At 39.0% G+C, this 22,414-nt stretch overlaps 1 protein-coding gene across 7 annotated transcripts in view; it reads right to left on the bottom strand.

Moving 5' to 3' along the window:
- Positions 1 to 22,414, bottom strand: part of fam49bb (family with sequence similarity 49 member Bb) — a 182,060-nt gene that overhangs the window by 56,680 nt on the left and 102,966 nt on the right. For all 7 annotated transcript variants that reach the window (XM_043688537.1, XM_043688540.1, XM_043688539.1 and 4 more), the window contains exon 2: positions 4,321 to 4,356. The gene's annotated coding sequence lies outside the window, so the exon portion shown is untranslated. The remainder of the gene's footprint in view (positions 1 to 4,320; positions 4,357 to 22,414) is intronic.

Genomic DNA, 22,414 nt, shown 5'->3' with positions numbered 1-22,414 from the left:
TCTCCATTAAAACCAGTAAAGTCTCATTTCAAAGTTGGAAACTAGAGGGCCTGGTACTACAACTCCTTACAGCTAGGGAAATTCAAAGATCAACTGATTTTAGGGCTACTGCTAACCCTAGTGGAATCTTTAACTGTTGACTCTGCAGGTAACAGGAGAATTTTGTCTGAGAATTTGGGAGCTTCAGAAATTCAGTTTAAAAAAAAAGCACATTTCTGCCAATAAAAAAGGAATCTACTTTCAAAAAGTTATTAACAGCTGTGTCAGGACATCGAAATGCATCTTTAAAGTTCCCAAACTCTGGGGAGCTACCCTTTAGCTACCATTGGGAGCTTATCTTAATACATCTGCTCCACTACTAACTGAGAACCTCATTCTCTCCATGTGCTTCGTACTTCTATTGTTGCTACTGAACACAAAAACTTTCATATTTCAATAAGTCAGTTAATCTCTATATATTTACTCCCTCAAGAACAAATCATGAAAACCATTTGATTCAAAGTTTGAAAAAAAAATCAAGACTACACTGGATTTTTAAAAATTGTAATGCTCCTCTTCAGTATTTTTAAAATCCAACTGCAGATGTACAATTGTGCTTATTTTTATATGTCAGCAAATTTGAAACAAATACATGGAAAAAGTTAAACTGCACTAGCCCATTTACAACAAATACATCTTGAACAGCCACGAAATGTTATGCTACCTAGAATGATTTTCAACTCTAACTACTCTAAGACAAAATGAAGGGAATAGCCAAACCATACAGAGCAGAAAAGGAATAGTTGATCTCAGCTACAACCAGGGATAGAAAGCCTCCCTGTAGACATTAGGGGAAGAGAAGGTCGGCAATGAGTATGCTACTAACTTACACAGTCTAGAATTATAGACACGTAGAGATGTACAGCACGGAAACAAACCCTTCGGTCTAACTCGTTCATGCTGACCAGATATCCCACCCAATCTAGTCCCACCTGCCAGCATCCGGCCCATGTCCCTCCAAACCCTTCCTATTCATATACCCATCCAGATGCCTTTTAAACGTTGCAATTGTACCAGCTTCCACCACTTCCTCTGGCAGTTCACTCCATACACACACCACCCTGCATGAAAAGTTTCCCCTTAGGTCTTTTTTACATCTTTCCCCTCTCACCTTAAACCTATGCCCTCTAGTTCTGGATTCCCCCACCCCACTCTCCTATTCATGCTCCTCATGATTTTATAAACCTCAATAAGGTCACCACTCAGCCTCTGAAGCTCCAGGGAAAACACCTCTAGCCTATTCAACTTCTCCCTACAGCTCAAATCCTCCAACCCTGGGAACATCCTTGTAAATCTTTTCTGAACCCTTTCAAGTTTCTCAACATATCTCCGATGAAGGGCTTTTGCTTGAAACATCGATTTTCCTGCTCCTCGGATGCTGCCTGACCTGCTGTGCTTTTCCAGCACCACTCTGATCTAAACTCTGGTTTCCAGCATCTGCAGTCCTCACTTTTGAATATCATTGGATACCCAAATACTCTGCTAGTTACATTCTGAAAAAACTTGAATAAATTTGTCAAAAATGGGTCATCTTCTATAAAAGTATGTTGGCTCTGCCTGAATGTATGATGATTTTCTAAATATCCTGCCACTACCTCCTTTATAATGGATTCTATCATTTCCTAATGATAGATAGTAGACAAATCAGCTTAACATTTTCTGCATTCTGTTTCACTTATTTCCCATCTTCTGGTCCCTTTTCAGAATCCAGGTCATTTTGGAAGATAACAACCAATACATGCGCTATCTCTGTAGCTATTTCTTTTAGGAACTTAGGATACAGGCCATCTATGAAAGAGACTTGATAACGTTTAATCCAATTTGATTTCCTGGTATCCTTTTATCTAATGATTGCAAATATTTTAATTTCTTCTCTGACTTTTAGCCTTCTGTCTTTCTACTATTACTGGGGTTTTTTTGTGTCTTTTACAATGAAGACATGTACAAAATATTGTTCGAGTTATCCATGTGCCTCAATTCCCACCGCAAAGGTCCAGTCTTAATGTTAGCAAATTAATGACTGAATGGTTCTGTAGATAAATGGGTGTGCAAATGAAGGGATTGGTAACTGAGATAGATGGTGGTTGGGAGGGTAATTAGTTCAGGTCAGGAGGAGTAATCAGGTCACTGAGATCAGTGTAATCATTATGTCAGTGGTCTGGGATTGGGGGTTAGTGTAACACCTGGGTAACTACAAGTTTTAATTTGTAACATTTGCTCGGTAACGACTGTGGAATTGTCTGAAATCTGCCATATCTTTGCTTCCAATTATTACTTCCCTAGTCTCATCTTCTAAGGGACCAACTTTGACTATTGCTATTTCTTTCCTTATTAAATACTTTAAGAAGTTTTCACATCAGTTTTTTAGAATTTTTGCCAGATTCTTCTTACACTTCAATTTCTCGCTATTTTTGTTTATCCTTTGCTGTTTTCTCAAAACCCTTTTAGCCTCTGACTAAACTTTGCAGCATGGATTTTCTTTTTCCCAATTTGGTACCATCCTTAAGATGGTGGGGTTTGAAAGCCCACAAGTAGTTTGGTACTAGTGAGTAATATTAAAGTTTGATATACAATCCAAGGGCAGCACTAGCTTCTTAGAGCTGGCTGACAGCAAAAAAGCTGGATTTATCTCCACAAATTCCAAGATTTCAGGGGAGTATCATCCCACTCATTGAGATAATCATTGAAGGAATGGTTCTTGAGGGAGTTCTGAAGTTATGTCTTTGAAACAGAAGAAATTGGAATACCTGGAAAAGTTTTAATGAGATTTGATGACCCTCAGTTTCACTGACATTTGGAGTGCAGACAATGAGTATGTAAGACCTGCCTTGACTGCAGTTGCTATCTGATGATCTCGGTGTGGTGTTTGAGCACAGCTTGTCTTTTACTCATTTATTTCAGGTTAATTCTGGATGTAGGAAAAAAAAGTTGCATTTATGCATGTTTATATCATACCAAAGTTAGAACTGCAATGTTTTCTTGTTGTTTGGTGAAACATACAGATTCATTCTCTTACAAAGTTCTTGGATCATACTTAATTGACATTAAAAATAAAAAGTTAATGGTTCCTGGTCAGGTTGTAATATAAATTTGGCACCCTGGTCCAAGATCCCAATAAATTACTATAAAAAAGCAAAGAGATCAGCCTATTTTCATGAATTACTGGAAAGCCAGTGAAGTTTTCCAATGGTTCGCATCCATGATCTTTTGATTGTACAAGTGTGGAACTCTATTAAATAAGTCATCTCACTATTTAAACTTCAGACAGGAGTAATTCAAAAGTGGTACCCTCAAGACAATTATAATGACATTCTCAATTTTACGGAGTTCACTTTATTATTTCTCATGAATTTGGGCTACTCAAGAAATGCCATTTTCATTTTCCCTCCCCAGTTGTCAAAAGATGGTGGTGAAATGTCTTCTTGAACAATGCGCACATTGTGGTGATAGTCCATAAATTGTCTTGTAAAGAATTCCATGATTTTGAACCAGTTAGGGTATGCATGACTCCAATGGTTATTCATAATTACACTGGGTGAGACTGAGCACAGGCTTTTTAAAAAATTAACAGCATCATTTGCTCAATTTTTAATTTCATTCACTATTTCAAATTTCAGAAATATAGTTTTGAGGTTCCAAAAAGTCTTTTTTATAACACCGAAAACAAGTTATCTGGTATATTTTTATGTTTGATAATCATAAAAGCTTTCTTAATAAATAGAAATGAAATTTGATCCCTTTTTGCAAGGCATTATCAAATTGAATACTTTGTTAGTCTGAACGTTCCATTTTTTCTCTCACTACATGCAACCCAAAGTCACCAACATTTTTGGTGTTGCAATTAGCTTTCAAAGGACAATTGCCAAATTTAGTTGGAAATCGGGAGGGGTCAAGAAAGGAAAGAGCCAAATAGCCCTTTCAATCAAGATTTTACAGAATTGTTGACCCAAAGTCAAGAATTAAACAAATTTAAATTCCGAGATTCAAACATGAAAAGATGCATCATAATCCTGTAACATTACACTTCCAGATTGGCACTGATTTTTTTTAAACCAGTCTGGTTACAAATATTCATGTTTATTAGAAAAAGTATTTTCCATTTCTTTAGTAAAGTCTAAGAATTACACTTTATGTGATGACAAATGGTTTGCATGAACCTTAAGGACAGATTATAATTACTATATACACAGTTTTACATTAGTAAGATAAGCAGCTTCAGCCTTTAATTTAGTATGGATTATATACAATTTACAGTTTTTGAAATAAAACACCAGCACTTACCTACAACTTTTGCTTCTTTATTTGTTGACTCCAAGTCTGGAATAATGAAAAAAAATTCTTTAGTCTGCATTTCTATGTCTGCAATTTTGCAAGTCAAGTAATTTATGTTTTTCACAATTCAAATATTTGCTGGTCCAAAATTAAAAATCACAATGTTTTTTAATTTGGGTTAGGAGCACGTTAACTCAGTGTTTGCATATTACTGTCCACTCCTCAATTCAAATGACCTTTTATTCTTTGAAAAGTGTTATCTCACACCGTACGCCTCTGATTCTGACAGGTCACATGTTCTTCTGTATATCTCTTTCCTTTGCCCCAACACAAACGCTGATACCTTCAGCTATCAAGATCCCATGCTCTGGAATTCCATCCTTAAAGGCTCATTTTTTAAAACAAAACTATTTGACCAAGCCTTCCAATGCTTCTCTTAACATGTAATTTATGCCTTGTGTCTTTGTAGTACATTTTGCTTATTTGTCTGCATTAAAGAAGCAATTGTTGTATCTCAATGGAGTACAACTTATGCACTAATTCCCTTTGCCAATACATTTCATCCTGATTACCTATGTATATTTAATCTTGTGTTAGTTTTAGACTACTAGTCTTTGGCGTCTTTTTGAACGGCATTCTGTGGTCAAGTTATGAAATGTGGCAATTTAATTAAAGCTTTAGATTTGCCTATCATACATACACATTATATTAATTGCATTTCAGATATCCTGCAATTGAAAGGTTAGTAATGTTCTGCAGACAGAATCTCAGAACAGCTGAAGGCTCCATTCAGTTAAAATAGTTACCCTCCAATTACTTTGCTGTTAGGTGCATTTCCTCTGCCTACCATTACCATGAACAACACATCATATTACCAAATTAGCTTCCAGGAAGAAATATCCTTGGTCATTCTGAGAATGCACTTGCTGTACTCTTATGTCGAGAAACAGTGTTCTCTGTATCAGTCAAAATATCCCCACACTCATCCTACAGCTTCACTATTCCCAGTTTCACTCCCTCATCACCACCCCCACTCCCTCTTGCAAAACAGCACTTTAAAGTTAACATGAAACAGGGGAATGGAGCAAAAAGAAATCAGCGCCTATTGAAAGAAGTATGACAGACTTGCTCAGAAATTCTTTCAGTGACACAGGCACAAATTACAGAGACATAATAGATTAAAGAGTATGCTTTCTTGAAAGACAACTCTATACTAGCAATATACCATATTGACTATTTAGAGTTAATATCTGTCCCTTTATCTAACTTCAGTCTCAGCTTGAGTACAGCTGTCCTTCTTCAGCTACTCACTACTCTTCACAATTGTGTATGTGAATGTTTCAGAATCAAACGAGTGTAGTAGGCTTCAATCATAAAATAGTCTTCTAATTACTGAGAGCTGATAAGATCAATCAATCAACTGCAAGGTAAATCAAGAAATGCATGGGACAATAAAAAGTGAAAAATATCACAAACCCAATGAAGGTGTCAGACTCCAAAGCTAAATAGGTTAAGCAAGCTAGATTTCAGTATTCAGAAGAATTGGATGGAAGGCTGGCAGATGAAATGTAATGCAGAGAAATTTAAAATGTTTCATGAGAACATAACAAGGTAAGGAATATGAGCAGAAGTAGACCATTTGGCCCATCAAGTCTGCCCCGCCATTCAATAAAACCAGGCTGATCTTTTTTGTGGACTCAGCTCCACTTACCCACCTGCTTACTGTAACCCCTAATTCCTTAATTGTTCAAAGACCTACCTTTGCTTTAAAAATATTCAACAAAATAGCCTCAACTGCTTCACTGTGCAGGCCAATTCCACAGATTCACAACCCTTTGGGTGAAGAGGTTCCTCCTCAATTCAGTTGTAAATCTACTCCCACTTATTTAGAAGCTACACCCCCTAGTTCTAGTTTCATCTGCCAGTGGAAACAATGTTCCTACTTCTATCTTACCTATTCCCTTCATTTTTTTAATATGTTTCTATAAGATGCACCCCCCCCCCATTCTTCTAAATTCCAAAGAGTACAGTCCCAATCTACTTAATCTCTCCTCATAAGCCAAGCTTCTCCTGAATCAACCTAGTGAACCTCTTCTCTACTCTCTCCAGTGCCAGTACATCCTTTCCCAAGTAAGGAGACTAAAACTGTACACAGTACTCCAGATGTGGCCTCACCAGCACCCTATACAGCTGGAGCATAACCTCCCTGTTTTAAACTCCATCCCTCTCGCAATGAAGGACAATATTCTATTTCCCTTCTTAATTACCTGCTGCACCTTTCATGTGGGGGCTTAATTAAAATAACTAGGAAGGGGTTAAAATTTAAATAGAAAAAAATAATTATATGGAAAATATTGCACATATCACATATGGGTCAGGTGAAAGTGCCTTCAATGCAGAATCAGAAAGTTTCTAAAGATGTGAGCCCATTGTCTAAGATGAGATCCTTGTAAACGACTTATGGAATGTCAAACTATTATGTTGTTAATTTGCTGATGAGGTATTAAATAAAGACTCCATTTGCCCCCTTAAGTGGATCGACAAGATCCAAAATACTATTCAAAGAGCAAAACAATATTTAATCCTAAACCACTATCTCAGAGAACTTGCTTGGTCTTTGTTGTATTGTTACAAATGGAGACTTCTTGTAAGACACTTGACTTCCGCATTTCCCACATTACAATATGTATATATTTGGCTGTGAAATAGCTACTTATTTGGCTTTAGGGCATCTGGAGGTTGAGAAAGGTGCAATTTTTATGCAAGTCTTTTTCCTTTCAATAACCTGAAGTAGTGTGCCAACTATTAATGAGTAAAGCAAGCCAGACATTAAAACCTAAATATTGAACTAAAGCTGTGAGATCATCCAGTTACTTTACAAATCATTGGAATGGTTGCATGTAAAATACCACATGCACTGCTGATTGCTCCAGGACAAAAAGGATATTGCTGCTATTCAATGCATACAGAACATGGCAACTAAGAGTATTGGGGGGTGAGAAGGATTAATCATGAGGAATGAGTATGTCATTTGAACATAGATTCTCTCAACCTGCTCTGTTCCAGTGAAGATATATTATTCAGCATTCTGAAAGGGAATAGTTAATGAAGACCATGACAAGCCACTTCACTCTATGCAAAAAAATCAGAGTGCACAGTCTGCATGAAAGATAAAATGAAATCTGTGGAAGCAATGGTATGAGCAAGTCTTCAGTCCTCTTGTGGTGCAGTGGTAGGCCCAAATTCAAGTCCATCTTTCTCCAGAGGTGTGTAATAGCATCTCTGAACAAGTTGATGAGAGAAATAGGCTAACATTTTTTAAAAATATCAACCTTTGCAACAGGCTGTTGAGAGAGGAGCTAGAAGCAGTAATTATTCAAATATATTGGGAATGTTTTAAAAAAAGGTCGTTGCAATACAGTACGAGTATTTCAAGAGAGGACACAGAGCATGTGTAGATAACCTGGAAAGAAGAAGTGACTTTGAACCTCTGGTCCACTGCAATTTATTCACGCTACATTTGTCTCTCATATAGACTAATTAACAGACCTAGATTGCAAATGATTGTTCAACAGCTCTAATGTCATTGTATAATACAGCTGCTAGAATGGTAGAAGACAAACTGGAAGGACAATCCATCAATTTCTTTGCAAAAACATTTTTTCCTCAAATTGATTTTCAGGGTTCAAACACAGGCTACACAAGAACATACAATATATCCCAACTAGAAGAAACTGTTATATTAAACCATGTTTTTACATGAATGTTTAAATTCATTCATATCTCAGTAACTTACAATGACAATATGAAAGTGATTCTCCCCAGTTCCATTGATTTGCAATTTCAATTTGAGCAGATATTATTTTTCAAATTAAGATTTCAGGGAGAAACAGTTATATAATGCTCCAAGTCATTGCGTCATAGAGATGTACAGCACAGAAACAGACCCTTCGGTCCAATTCATCCATGCCAACCAGAAATCCTAACTTAATCCAGTCCCATTTGCCAGCACTTGGCCCATATCCCTCTAAACCCTTCCTATTCATATACCCGCCCATATCCCTCTAAACCCTTCCTATTCATATACCCATCCATATGCCTTAGTCAACTTTACTTCTCACATAGCCTTCATTTTCTACAGTGCAATATAAGCAAACTCATGAGCCCATTGCACTAATGATCAAAACAGAAAATGCTAATTCTTTAAACATCATTTGTCACAAGGCAAAATCATGATCTGAGCAATAGTCAGCCAATGCCTTAAAAGGCATAGCATAACTAAGTGAAGGGAATCCTCAGTACAGTGCATGCTTTCACCAGACTGAGTTATCACAACGTTAATTCAATTAGTTTTTCTTTGACAATTTTCCCAGCCTGACTGGTTTTTAATTATAAAATTGAAAAAAGAAATATCTTTAGAGAGATCTAATCTCATCAAGGTAACCGATCTAATCTCATCAGTCAACCCACATCTAAAAACCCATGCTGCAAATTCTACACACATTTTGAAAGTTAAGATAAATGCCACAACATTCCAAATTAACAGTATTTTAAAATAAATTTGTTTGAAATATGCTGTTTACAAACTAATAAACAGGGTGCAAAAATATTATCACTGCCCACCTTCAGTGGTGTTGGTAACTAAATAAGGTACAGACCCTGGAGAGTAGTTTGACCCAGCTGCTTCCATGTTCACAGAATAGATCACCCATGGCACAGGGCAGAAAAATGATCAATTGGGAGCTTTATGACTCTGTATCTTTCATACCATCTGGTTTCTCATAGGCAACGGAAGACAATATGTGAAATGTAAAATCAACTTTCCCCACATATTGTTAATGTCATACATCAAGTCTTCTTGCTAGGAAAGGTGCTTCCGTCAATTATCCTTTGAACAGCCCAGTAACAGTAGATTAATAAAAGTTATCAATAACAAATTTCTCCCAATAATGTGGACTATGACCAGACCGAGAATATGGTGCTGGAAAAGCACAACAGATCAGGCAGCATCTGCGGAGCAGGAGAATTGACATTTCGGGCATAAGCCCGTCATCAGGAATCCAGGACCACCTAGGACCAGATCACGATGTAACTCTGGATCCATTATTTTTCAATAGTATCATATATTAATTATCATGGAATATACAACAAAAATGGCATGACGTAAATGCAAACTCAGTGTTCTAAATTCATTAATTCCAAAGAAGTGAGGATATGTTTATACCCTTTATTCATCAGTGACTCCGGTTGGTTAAGTATAAATTAAACTCCAACATGATTTTTTGTGCTCAAATAGCTCTTAGAATTTTGAACTATCAAAGGTTGATTATGCATGATGTCTAAAAGAGGTTGGCAGGGGGGTAAGAGAAAGGGTTTTCTTTTAATTGCACTAAGGTAGAGAGGATACACTAGCCTAGTTCAATTGGCTAAATTGGTCAGTGAAAATAGTGCCAGTTAGATTAATCAGGTTTTTCTTGCAATTCTACTGGCTTTAGAACGAGCATTAAAAGATCAACTGCTGATAATTGCAGTAATATAGCTTATACTCATCTCCATAACTGAGTAGTTAATGAAGATCACCACCAATTGTAAAACTAAAGCTAGAACTTATTACAAAATTATTAAGGTGGAGAGGGTTCAGAATAGATTTACCAAGATGTTGCCAGGTATGGAATGTTTGAGTTATAAAGAAAGACTGAGCAGACTAGAGCTTTTTTTTTTCACTGGAGTGTAGGAGGTTGAGAGGCGACCTGATAGAAGTTTATAAAATAATGAGGGATATAGATAAAGTTAATTTTAGTTGCCTTTTCCCTGGGATGGGGGAGTTCAAGACTTGGGGACACAATTTAAGGTGACTGGAGAGAGATTTAAAAAGATATGGTGGACTAAGTTCTTTACACAGTGGGTGGTTCTCATGCAAAATTAACTTTCTGAGGAAGTGGTGGATGTAGGTACAATTAGAATGTTTAAAATATATTTGGATAAGTGCATGAATAGGAAAGGTTTGGAGGAATATGGGCCAAGAGCAGGCAGGTGGGACTAGTTTAGTTTGGGATTATGTTCGGCATGGACTGGTTGGGCCGAAGGGTCTGTTTCTCTGATATATGACTCGAGAACATTAAGGAGCGCGTGGGGAAAGGGAGAACACTAAAATTACAATTTATTGGACTTCTTCATACCTAGAACTGAAGATCAGAATAATGTATTATCCAACCCATTATTTTACATTACAGCATGCACCACAGCCTACAAGTCAGGTTGTGCTAAAATTAGCCTTTATTGTCATGTGATCCAGTATTAGTTTTATGCATTCAACAAAATTTCAGACCTATGAAATGTTCAAAAATTGGAGATGTAGAAGGAGAACGAGAACAATCATTTCATCATTCAACTTTGGATGTTAGAGACTAATAAAAGCAAGGATGCAAAACAATATATTCTGTTATATTTGGATGGTGAAGATCAATTTGGATGGGGAATGGTGAGAGGAGTTTACAAAACTATTTGGACAGGATTTGGCTTTTAACAAGAATACAACTCAAGTGCCAAACCATGTTACATTTCTCTTGGAATATCACTAAACTCAGCTGTATGCAGTCTTTTGCCTCAGTAGGCAGCACATTACCTCTGAGTCAGAAGCTCCGAGTTCAAATCCCCCTCAATAACTTGTTGGCCACAGGAGTATTTGTTTCTCTGGTTCAATCAGGTTGATAAACAGCCTGCTAATCCTTCCAACATTTCCACTACTCCTGAAGACTGTGATTCATATAAATGCCACCTGTAAGTGGCACAAAGAGTGTGCATGCATAATGTGAATGCCAACATCATTGATAAGTGAGGGAAAACAACAGTCAGTCTCAAAAATGGCCCTGCAGGAAGAGAAGTTCTTCAGGTATTTGGATGTTTTTTAATCTTAAAAAAACACACAAAATGCACAAACAACAGCTGGCTCCCTATCTCTCCCGCTCCTGTGCGACCTCACCCGCCTTCACTCCTGCTGCAGACATGCATCCCTGCTCCGACTGGGGCCCCAGCCTCCATCTCACCTGCGTGGTTTCCTGGTCAGTGATGTGTGTGCTGGTAATAGAATCACAGAATTCCTACAGAGGTCATTCAGTTCAGTATCTGCACAGACCCTCTGAAGAACATCCAACCCAGATCCGGCCCTCAACCCTATCACCGCAACCGCACATTTTACCACAGCTAATCCACCTAGCCTGCACATCTCTGGGTGTGACAGACAATTTAGTAAGACCAAATTCACTTAACCTGCACATCTTTGGACTGAGGGAGCCAATGGAGCACCCAGTGTAAATCCATGCTGACTCAGGGAGATCATGCAAGCTCTACACAGACAGTCACCTAAAGTTAGAATTGAATCTGGGTCTCTGGCACTGTGAGGTACCAGTGCTAACCACTGAGCCACCCATGGAACACAGTGACATCACACATACATGCGCAGATGCTTGCTGTCGCCTGTTCTCTCACAGGCTGCATCTACACATTTGAGTATAGGGAAAGGCTGAATAGGCTCGGGCTATTTTCCCTGGAGCATCGGAGACTGAGGGGTGACCTTATAGAGGTTTATAAAATCATGATGGGCATGGATACGGTAAATAGATAAGATCTTTTCCCTGAGTTGGGGGAGTCCAGAAGTAGAAGGCATTGGTTTAGGGTGAGAGGGAAAAGATATAAAAGGAACCTAAGAACAACTTTCTCATGCAGAGGGTGGTGCGTGTATGAAATGAGCTGCCGGAGGAAGTGGTGGAGGCTGGTACAATTACAACATTTAGAAGGCTTCTGAATAGATTTGGAGGGATATGGGCCAAGTGGTGGCAAATGGGACTAGATTAATTTAGGATATCTGGTCGGCATAGACAGGTTGGATCGAAGGGTCTACTTCCGTGCTGTACATCTCCACAACTCTATGTATAGTGGCTATTTAGCATTATGGATAATTACTCCAAATCCCTGAAGCAAAAAAAAAGGTATGTGAAAATTCAAAATAAACCAACAGAACTCAAACAGATGCAAAAGATTCCAAAGCACTATGGGAAGAAAGGGGATTTTTTTCTGGTGTTGTGTCAACATTTTTGCTTTAACCAGCTCCAAAAACAAATTACCCAGACATACTATCAGCTGTTTGTTTGTTGCCTGTGAGCCTGTATGGAAATTGGACACTTCTTCTGCTACATAACAATTACTATTTAATGGCTTTAAAATATTTCTAACATTCTGAAGGTGTGACCAAGTCCTGTGCAAATGCAATCTTTATTTTGGATTAAATACAAACATTCAGAAAAATTTAAATGAAATTGACTTAATATATGCACTACCAAAAAATACTGGGTCTAATGTTAAATCTTACACAAAAATTCTTTAAAGTTAAACTTCTACAATCATCATCAGCATCATAACATCATTTATAATTCTGCTTTTCAGTAGTAAAAAATGTTCTCCAATGTTTTTCTTTTCCTTATTGTAAATTTCAATAAGCAACAATTTATTTTTAAACTACACCTCATGTCAACTGTGTAAGTCAGCAATTTACGTAATGAAACTTGTATAAAATACTTAATTTTTTGAATAAGTAGATCAAGGAGCCCTGGATGTATCCTCAAGTTGTGTGGGTTTGAGGGTATGCCCTTAGGCTGTTACAATGCAGTTATAATACCAGCATCCACCTGACAATGTTGAAGTTGCCCACATATAACGTGTCTGTAAAAAGCAGAACAAATCCAACCCTGCCAATTACTGCCCAATCAGTCTGCCGTGGATCATCACCAAAATGATGGAAGGATCACTGACAGAGCTAATAAATGGCATTTGCAAAGAAATAACCTACCCATTGATGCTCAGTTTGGTTTCCTTCAGCCCCTGATCACAGGCCGGTCACTGATGATTGCACAAAGTTTAGCACTTCTCAGATACTGAAGTAGTATATTTGGATATGCACAGAACTGGGAACTTTATATTTTTGGTGTATAATTTTGTAGAGTACTAAGTATGAACAAGAGATTCTAAGTTATCACTAGCATTGAAACAATTTTTTGTTTGCATTACAGCAATAAAAAATCATATGTGGACAAAAGTATCAAATAATAAGGATGGTGCAATTCATTACAGGCTAGCACACAGTGAGAAACAGGATGCAATTCACAGACAGTTGAAGGAAATACAAAAGAAAACAATGGGTCAAATCTCCCAGTCTCCAGATCACTAAAGACTGGATGTGTGACGGAAAATGTAAATCAAAACCCTGTTGAAGACCTGACTTGAGGCCAAAGTGCTTAAATATCGCAACTCAGTGAAAATCCAGACCAAAAAATAATACAAGATCAGCAAAGTTATGAGCAAGTCATGACCAAAATACTGTCAAAGTTTAATATGACAACTAGGAGAAAGTGAGGACTGCAGATGCTGGAGACCAGAGCTGAAAAATGTGGTGCTGGAAAAACACAGCTGACCAGGCAGCATCCGAGGAGCAGGAGAATCGACGTTTCGAGCATAAGCCCTTCATTCCTGAAGAAGGGCTTATGTCCGAAATGTCGATTCTGCTGCTCCTCGGAACCTTTAATATGACAACACCAACTACCAAAACAAGAGCCACTTCAAGGTTAAATGAAGTGTCAAAGATATTGATGTTGGGCCAAAATATGGCAAAATTTATTAAGGTAAGTGGGGAGTACCAAGCTAACTGGGCAGAAGAATTATCAAACACGACAACTATTTATCATACTGAATCATCAAATAGGAGGTGTAAAAGGAAAAAAGGAGGACAGTACCACACTTGTGTAACATGATGATGCCCAAATTTTAAAATGACATTTAATTACCAGGTCATGCTAAAAGATAAGCAATTGATCTAAAGTTAAAAATAATACAATGATTTGAAATCACAAGGATAAAGTCAGCTTAAAACAATGTATTAAACCACAAACTGCATTTCTTGATATTGCTCTGATTTTGGTCGGCATGGTGGCACAGTGGTTAGCACTGCTGCCTCACAGCGCCAGAGACCCAGGTACAATTCCCGCCTCAGGCAACTGTCTGTGTGGAGTTTGCACGTACTCCCCGTGTCTGCATGGGTTTCCTCCAGGTGCTCCGGTTTCCTCCCACAGTCCAAAAGTGTGCAGGTTAGGTGAATTGGCCATGCTAAATTGCCCGTAGTGTTAGGTGAAGGGGTAAATGTAGGGTAATGGGTCTGGGTAGGTTGCTCTTCGGAGGGTCGGTGTGGACTTGTTGGGCTGAAGGGCCTATTTCCACACTGTAGGGAATCTAATCTAATCTAAAAACTTCTGTTCCACTGTGTAAACGCAGACAAAATTTGCTGTTGAGAAAAGCAATGTCCGACATTTGTTATCTCCTGCACCAAGACCATTTTTACTGGAATGGTTCCAGCACCAGCTCTTGTACAAACATACATTCCTAGGCTTTCAAATGAAAACTTTTAGTAAGTTTAGCCAAGTCAGCAGGAACATGGAATTTATAACAATGCTAGGTGGCAGTTAAGTCATTCTGAAAGAGTAAAAGATGCTTAACCACACGTTCTGCTTATAATTTATATGCTAAAGTGAAGGAATAAGCTCTGAACAAAGAAAAATAGTCAAGAATCTTTGACCCATTTTTGCAAGTTCAACAGTAAAATTGTAACAATCAGTCTTCTCACAATTCTTCAAGAAATTTTTTTTCTATGTATTTCTCTACGCGATACATCTTTCCTATGTAAGAGAAAAACTGTAGAATCTCCCAGACCTTCAAACATTCCACTCCGTGGAGCTCATTTATAGCACAAAGGAAAATTATAGGCCCTCAATCCTCCAAAACTAATTGAGCAATCAATTAGGTTTTGTCCTGGTACAGCTACAACACTGGCATCTACTAATAATGTAGAAAACTGCCCAGCTATGTCCTGCAGACAAAATGCAGGATAATTCCAACCTGGCCAATTATCAGCCCATCAGTCTACTCTTCATCATCAGTAAAGTAATGGAAGGTATTATCACTATTAGAGCAGCCTTTGCTTAGCAATAATCTGCTCACTGATACAGAGTTTAGGTTTCACAAGTGTCACGCAGCTCCTGATACCCATTAGTTCAAACATGAAACAAAGAGCTGAATTCTAGAGGTGAGGTGAGAATGACTGCCCTTGACATCAAAGCTGCATTTGATCAAGTGTTGCATCAAGGAGCTCTGGCAAACTCAAGTCAAAGGCTTTAAAGCGAAAACTCTCTGCTTGTTGGAATCATACCTAGCACACAGGAAAATGATTGTTAGAGGTCAGTCATCTCAGCTCTAGGACATCTCTGCAGGAACAAAGTTAGAACTCTACCTGCAGAGATGTCCTCGAGCTGAGATGATTGACCTCCAAAAACCATCTTCCTCTGAGCTAAGTATGATTCAGTTGTGTCTTTCATCCACTATTCTTCAGCTTCAATGACCTGCCCTCCATTGTAAGGTCAGAAGTGAGGATGTTTGCTGGTTACTGCAAAAATCATCAGTGCCTTTCGTGACTCCTCAGATACAGAAACAGTCCATATCCAAATGCAACAAGACCTCAACAAGATCAAGGCTTGGACTGAAAGTTCCAAGTCATGATCATCCGGGCCGAATCCTGGAGTGGGCAGCAGAGCCAGCACAGGCCAAGTCCTGGAGCAGGAAGCAGAGGCAATGTGGGTTGAGTCCTGCAGCGGGGGGCAGAGACAGCATGGCCGAGTCCAAGAGCGGGGAGCAGCACCACGTAGGCCAAGTTCTGTGCAGGGAGCAGAGCCAGTGTGGGTTGAGTCCTGGAGCGGGGAGCAGAGCCAGTGTGGTCTGGCTGGGGGGATCAAGTCCTGGAGGTGAGTTCAGGACAGAGGGGAGGTCTCGTGTTCTGAAACCCAGGTGGCATGGACTCAGTAGAAAAGGACCATAACTTGAGTACTTTAAAAGACACTTTTTATTCACATTCTGGACTTTTAAACTCTGTTTTCCCTTGCCAGTCTATTTTTAATCTACAATTTCAATTCTGTGACAACACTTAAAAGTTTTTGTACAGAGGGATCCTGTACCTAAGGTGACATTGAGTGGTGACAATACAAATTTTTCACTGCAATCATTTGAGTGCATGTGTCAAAAAAGTGTATTCTGTTCTATTCTGAAACTCGACTCCATCCAAGACAAAGCAGCTTACTTGAATTGGCACCACATCCACATCATTTATTCCCTCCACCAACCTTCAGTAGCAGCAGTGCCCATCATCTACAGGATGCACAATAGAAACTCACTTTAGAAAGGCTCCTTCAAAACCACAGCTACTAGCATCTGGATGGACAAGGGCAGCAGATATATGGGAACCTGTAAGCTCCCCTCCAAGCCACTCACCACCCTAATTTGGAAATATATCACCATTTTTTTCAAAAATGGCCCTGGAATTCCCTTCTTAACAGCATTGTAGGTCTTCCTACAGCAAACGAACGATTCAAGAAGCAGCTCACCACCATCTTTTCAAGGGCAACTACGGTTGGGCAATAAATGCTGGCTCAAACAGCACTGCCGACAACCTACAATTAAGAATAAAAAGATTGCTCTCTACTATAGTTCCATTTACTTTTCTTTTAAGTTCCATTTATTGCTTTAGTCCACATGTATTAAAACATTTACATAAAAAAGCAATTTATGTATTTCACTCTTGAAAAGCACAACTGATCCAGCATCAACTAGCTATTGTGCCAAAAACTAAGTTCTAGGTTCTCTGTGAAAAATTGCTTTCCAAGTTCACTACAAAATTAGCTGGCTCTAATTTTTATGGATTCATTAGTGTGGATTCCCCAAATAGGAAATAGTTTCTCACTATCCACCATATCATTTTCTTTTATTATTCACTGATGGGACGTGAGTGCCACTGGCTGAGATAGTATTAATGGCCCATCCCTACTTACTCCTGAGAAGGCGAGCAGCCCCCACTGCAGCCCACATGCAAAGTATTTTCCTTCCTTCCCTGTTGAGGTATCATATTCTCTCCAATTCACACATTTATATAGTTTCTGTGATTATAGTAAAGCATTCAAGAACATGATCTGATCAAATTTACTTAGAGCCGCAAAAACCAAAAGCTTTCTCAAAGGAGAGGTTTTCAGGACAGTCTTCAAGGAGGACAGCATGGAGGATGGGCTTAGGTAATTAAAGGACAACCATCAATTGTGGAATAATAAAAATTGGAGGTGCATAGGATGTCTGCATTGGAGAAATACAGAAGGTTCGAAGTTTGGAGGACGTTACAGAAACAGGGAAGGCCAATGTCATGGAGTGATTTGAAGTCAAGGATATGAACATTTTAGATAAAAGCATATTGCTGGACTAAAAGTGAGAGTCTGAGAGTAGCGAAAGCACGGATGAAGCATGAATTGATGGAAGCAAGACTAAAGGACACAGATTTAATGGCAACAGACATGGGGGCAAATGTTTTAATGCAGTGAGTGGTAATCACCTGGAACTCACTGTTACTGAGGAAACCGAGAAATTCAATGATTTCACAGGAGACTTGGTTAGGTGCTTAACGAAGATAAACTTGCAGAATATTTGGTCATGGAGCAGGGAAATATGACTGACTGACCAACCTTCAGTAGCAAATAGATGGAGACAAAGATGGGTGACAATATCACAGAGGGTGAATTTGGCAATATAGGTGATAGTGAGGATATATGTAAGCAGCTCAACTCTAGAAAGACAATATAGTTGCAAAATACTGTACCAGGTTCAGCTCCAGCTAGTAATCAGGAAAAGGAACAGAATCTGTGGCTAGGCAAGTTAGTGTGTAGCAGTAACTACAATTGACAGAAGAGGTGGGCTACCAATGGTGGACCACTTACAGAGAGTAAAAGATGGGGGTTGGCCAGGAAAATATAAACAATATTGTTGGTTATTCCAAAGGTATGACAGTTTCAACAGGTCGAGTTGAGACAAGGGCAGAGATGGTTGGAGATTGGCCATATCTGACACTTGTCCTAATACTTCAGAAGGCTTGATGCAAAGTTTTGATTAATAATACTCCTATAACACACCTTGCCATGCTTCGATAGAATCATAGAATCATTGAAACCCTACAGCATTGAAGCAAGCCATTCGGTCCATCAAGATCATGCTGACCCCCCAAAGAGCATCCCTCGCAGACCCTACCCCTGTAACTGTGTATTTCCCATGGCCAATCCTAGCTTGCACATCTTTGGATTGTGGGAGGAAACCCAGAGGGAACTCACGCAATACAGGGAGAATGTGCAAACTCCTGACAGACAATCAGGAGTGGAATAGAACCTGGCACTATGAGGCAGCAGTGCTAACCACTGAGCCACCATACACAGCCCTTGTAATATTATAATAGCTCTATAAACACATATCGATCAGGATTCACTGGTAGGTCGAGGCACAGCACACCTTAAAAGGAATACGGATTTTCTTGCATTACAAGTGTGTAGAGGTTTTCATTAGTGCAATCACTGCAATACCTGTGTCTTTTATTCTTTCTCTGTTGAGGGCCTTTCAAAAGGATTTCATTGTGCTCTGGTATCTGATCAATCTCAGACTTGTCACAAGCTCTGAAAAATTAGGATCTGTGCACTGCTTACAAATAGTCCACAGCTAAGATTCTGTCGTAACTCTCCTCTTGGCTGTACTATCTTATTTAATTTTAATGTATTAGTTTTGAATAAATCGTGATCTGTTTACTCCCTGTCTTTTGAAGCTTCCATTCTTAGATTTTCTCTATTTCAGATGTCTCTACCTCAACATGACTGGCCTGTGGATAACAGCCTTCTGTGCAGTATTACTGGGCTCACTATATATTCTATTTATCACCAATGTGATCCCGTGACTCAAAAGAAAATCAGAGCACAAGAGCAGGTAAGCTGTCAGTAGTGACGTCATCAAGTATCCTTAAAGCTCAGGAGTTCAAGTGACCCACTGGAGTCATGCCACATCTCTGTAGAGCAATTCAATCAGTCATATTTCCCTGCTCCATGACCAAACATTCTGCAAGTTTATCTCTGTTAAGCACCCAACCAAGTCTCCTGTGAAATCATTGAATTTCTCGGTTTCCTCAGTAACAGTGACCTCCAGGTGATTAGCACTCACTGCATTAAAACGTTTGCCCCCATGTTTGTTGCCATTAAATCTGTGTCCTTTAGTCTTGCTACCATCAATTCATGGCAACAATTTTCCTGTGTCCAACTCATTAAACATTCATATTTACCTCTAACAGATCTCCATTCATTCTCCAACTTTACTCCAAACAAAACAATCCCCCTCCTCCAATTTAACCCTGTAGCTAAATTCCCCCAACTCTGGGAGAATTCTGGTAGATCTCCTCTGCACTTCTCAAATACTTTAAAATCTTTCCTCAAGTATGGAGACCAGAATTGGACATATTCCTCCTCTACATGCAATCTGACCTGAACTATATTAAAATAATGCTTTATGTTTTTCAATTCAATTCCTCTGTGTATGAAGCTCATGCTTTAATTAATACTGTTTCAACATATCCTGCCACTAGTAAAAATGAATACACATAAACACCCCAGATCCTGCTATATCCTCGGTTAAAAATTGTACCACTAAGTATACATTTCCCCTCGACATCCTTTCTGACAAGACGCTTCACCTCACCCTTCTCGATAATTACGGACAAAAATAAAAGAACAGCAGGCAAACATGTTACAAATAACTCATCCCCTATCCCCAAAGACTATCCACCATCTACAAGACATGAGTCAACAGTGTGGTAGAATTCTCCACTCTTACCTGAATGAGTGCAGCTCCAACAACACTCAAGAAGCTTGACACTATCCAAAACAAACAGCCCTCTTGAATGTTTGTGGGTGTGGTGACAGTCACTTCCTCCACTACGGACACTCATGGCAGCAGTCTCTGGCATTCATCAACACTCCTCAGACAGTACGTTCCAAATCCATGGGTAATATAATAGGACAAATACAGCAGATACATGGAGACTCCACCTGCAAGTCTCTCTTCATCGCTGAAAACTCAACCTCTTGTGCCTCCCTCTAATGCAATGACATCCTTCCTATAGTTTAGTAATCAGAAAGACACACATTACTCCAGCTATGGCCCAACCAAAACTTTGTACAGCTCTAACGTGACCCCCTTACTCTTATAAACTTTGCCACAACTGAAACAGGAAAGCATCTCAACTGCCTTCTTAAACTGCTCTATTAACCTGTCTTGCCATCTTCAGGGATCTGTGGACAAGTACCCCAAGGTTTCTGCTCCTCTGAGCTTCCTAGTATCCTACCATTCAATGAGCACTCCCTTGCTTTATTTCTCCTTCCATAGTGTATCACCTCACATCCATCCCTTATACCCTTACATAGGATTAAATTCCATCTGCCAACTGATCTGGCCATATGACCAATCTATTTATTTCCTTCTGTAACATTGCATCTTTTCTCCTCTTCACCAACCACCTGGCCAATTTTTGTGTTACCGTAGACTTACATAGCATCCCCACAATATTCTCATCTACGTTTTGAAGTTCCATTATTTGTAGTACCTAGTCTCGCTTATATTTCTATCAAACTCGGTTATAGTGCTAATACTTTAATTGTGCCTTCTTAGCTGTGACAGAAAATTCCATTCCCAACTTACTTGCTAATTCAATTAATCTCGCAAGTTCAATGAAGACATCTCTTCCACCTGTAGATAGTTTTTAGCAACTTCTAGTGCCATCTTATTTTTTAAAGCAAAAAAAACTGGCTGCTGTCTTTTTATACTTTATTACATTCACTAACTCCAAATCCAATCTTACATTGTCCTTGTTCCAAAAGAACCCCAACAAGCCCCAAAACTTTGTCACAAAAAAATGGAGTACTGTGCTAGAAATCAAGCCCCACCATTCCAGCAGTGTCAGATATGTGAAGATTTGATGAAACTATCAATATTCCACACTTGCCTCTGATTTACAGTTCTTTGGGATAAAAACAAGAGATACCTGGCTCCTGCAATAACAATAAAAAATTAACTATATATTATAACATTCTTAACTTTAACAAGAACAGGAAAGCAACACAATTTCTAATTTATCTATCTTCAACATTATCCCTTTTAAAACTCTCCAACACACAGGCACACAAAGAAATCAAACAAACTGAATGCATATTATGAATGGAGGGAAAAACTAAACAGAAGGCCACAGTTCTGTATTATCAGTCAACTGGATGAGTTGATTTCACAATCTTTTAATTCTTCAATAATACTTCGATGTTATCTGCAACTGATGATCAGGCTGTAGTTTCTTGGTTGGGCGTAGGGTCTTTCGGATTGTCTTTAGGTTTAGAATTATTTTTCAGCATCTCTGAATGTAATTTTCTGCTTTTTCAATAGACAGTTAGAGAGAACAGCTGAAACTTTATTGCTGGAACAGCACAGCAGGTCAGGCAGCATCTAGGGAACAGAAGATTCGACGTTTCGGGCACATGGGAGGGGGAAATATCATTGCAGTTCACTTCTGGGAGACTGCTTGCTTCTCTCCGTTTCACTCTCTGCAGAAACTAAGCTCCAACACGACCAGAGGCTTGTTGCTATATTGTACTGAAATTTCCTGAACCAGATCCTGCCAATTTTGTTTGGATTTTTTGTCCCCAAATAGGAATATTGTCACATCAGTTAGTTTCTCTTGACATTTTAAAGTTGTAAATAACTCCTTATATACATTCTGCCCATTTAAAGCAGAGTCTGTGTCTTGTTGTGGTTCTGTTCGCCGAGCTGGGAATTTGTGTTGCAGACGTTTCGTCCCCTGTCTCGGTGACATCCTCAGTGCTTGGGAGCCTCCTGTGAAGCGCTTCTGTGATGTTTCTTCCGGCATTTATAGTGGTTTGAATCTGCCGCTTCCGGTTGTCAGTTCCAGCTGTCCGTTGCAGTGGTCGGTATATTGGGTCCAGGTCAATGTGCTTATTGATTGAATCTGTGGATGAGTGCCATGCCTCTAGGAATTCCCTGGCTGTTCTCTGTTTGGCTTGTCCTAAATTCCTCCATCGTCAGACCACAACAAAACGACGGTTGGAGGAAGAACGCCTCATCTTCCGGCTAGGAACGCTCCAACCACAAGGGATGA

Source organism: Chiloscyllium plagiosum, chromosome 4, assembly GCF_004010195.1.
Source record: "Chiloscyllium plagiosum isolate BGI_BamShark_2017 chromosome 4, ASM401019v2, whole genome shotgun sequence".
NCBI lineage: Eukaryota > Metazoa > Chordata > Chondrichthyes > Orectolobiformes > Hemiscylliidae > Chiloscyllium > Chiloscyllium plagiosum.
This window is presented reverse-complemented; position numbering and strand designations above follow the sequence as displayed.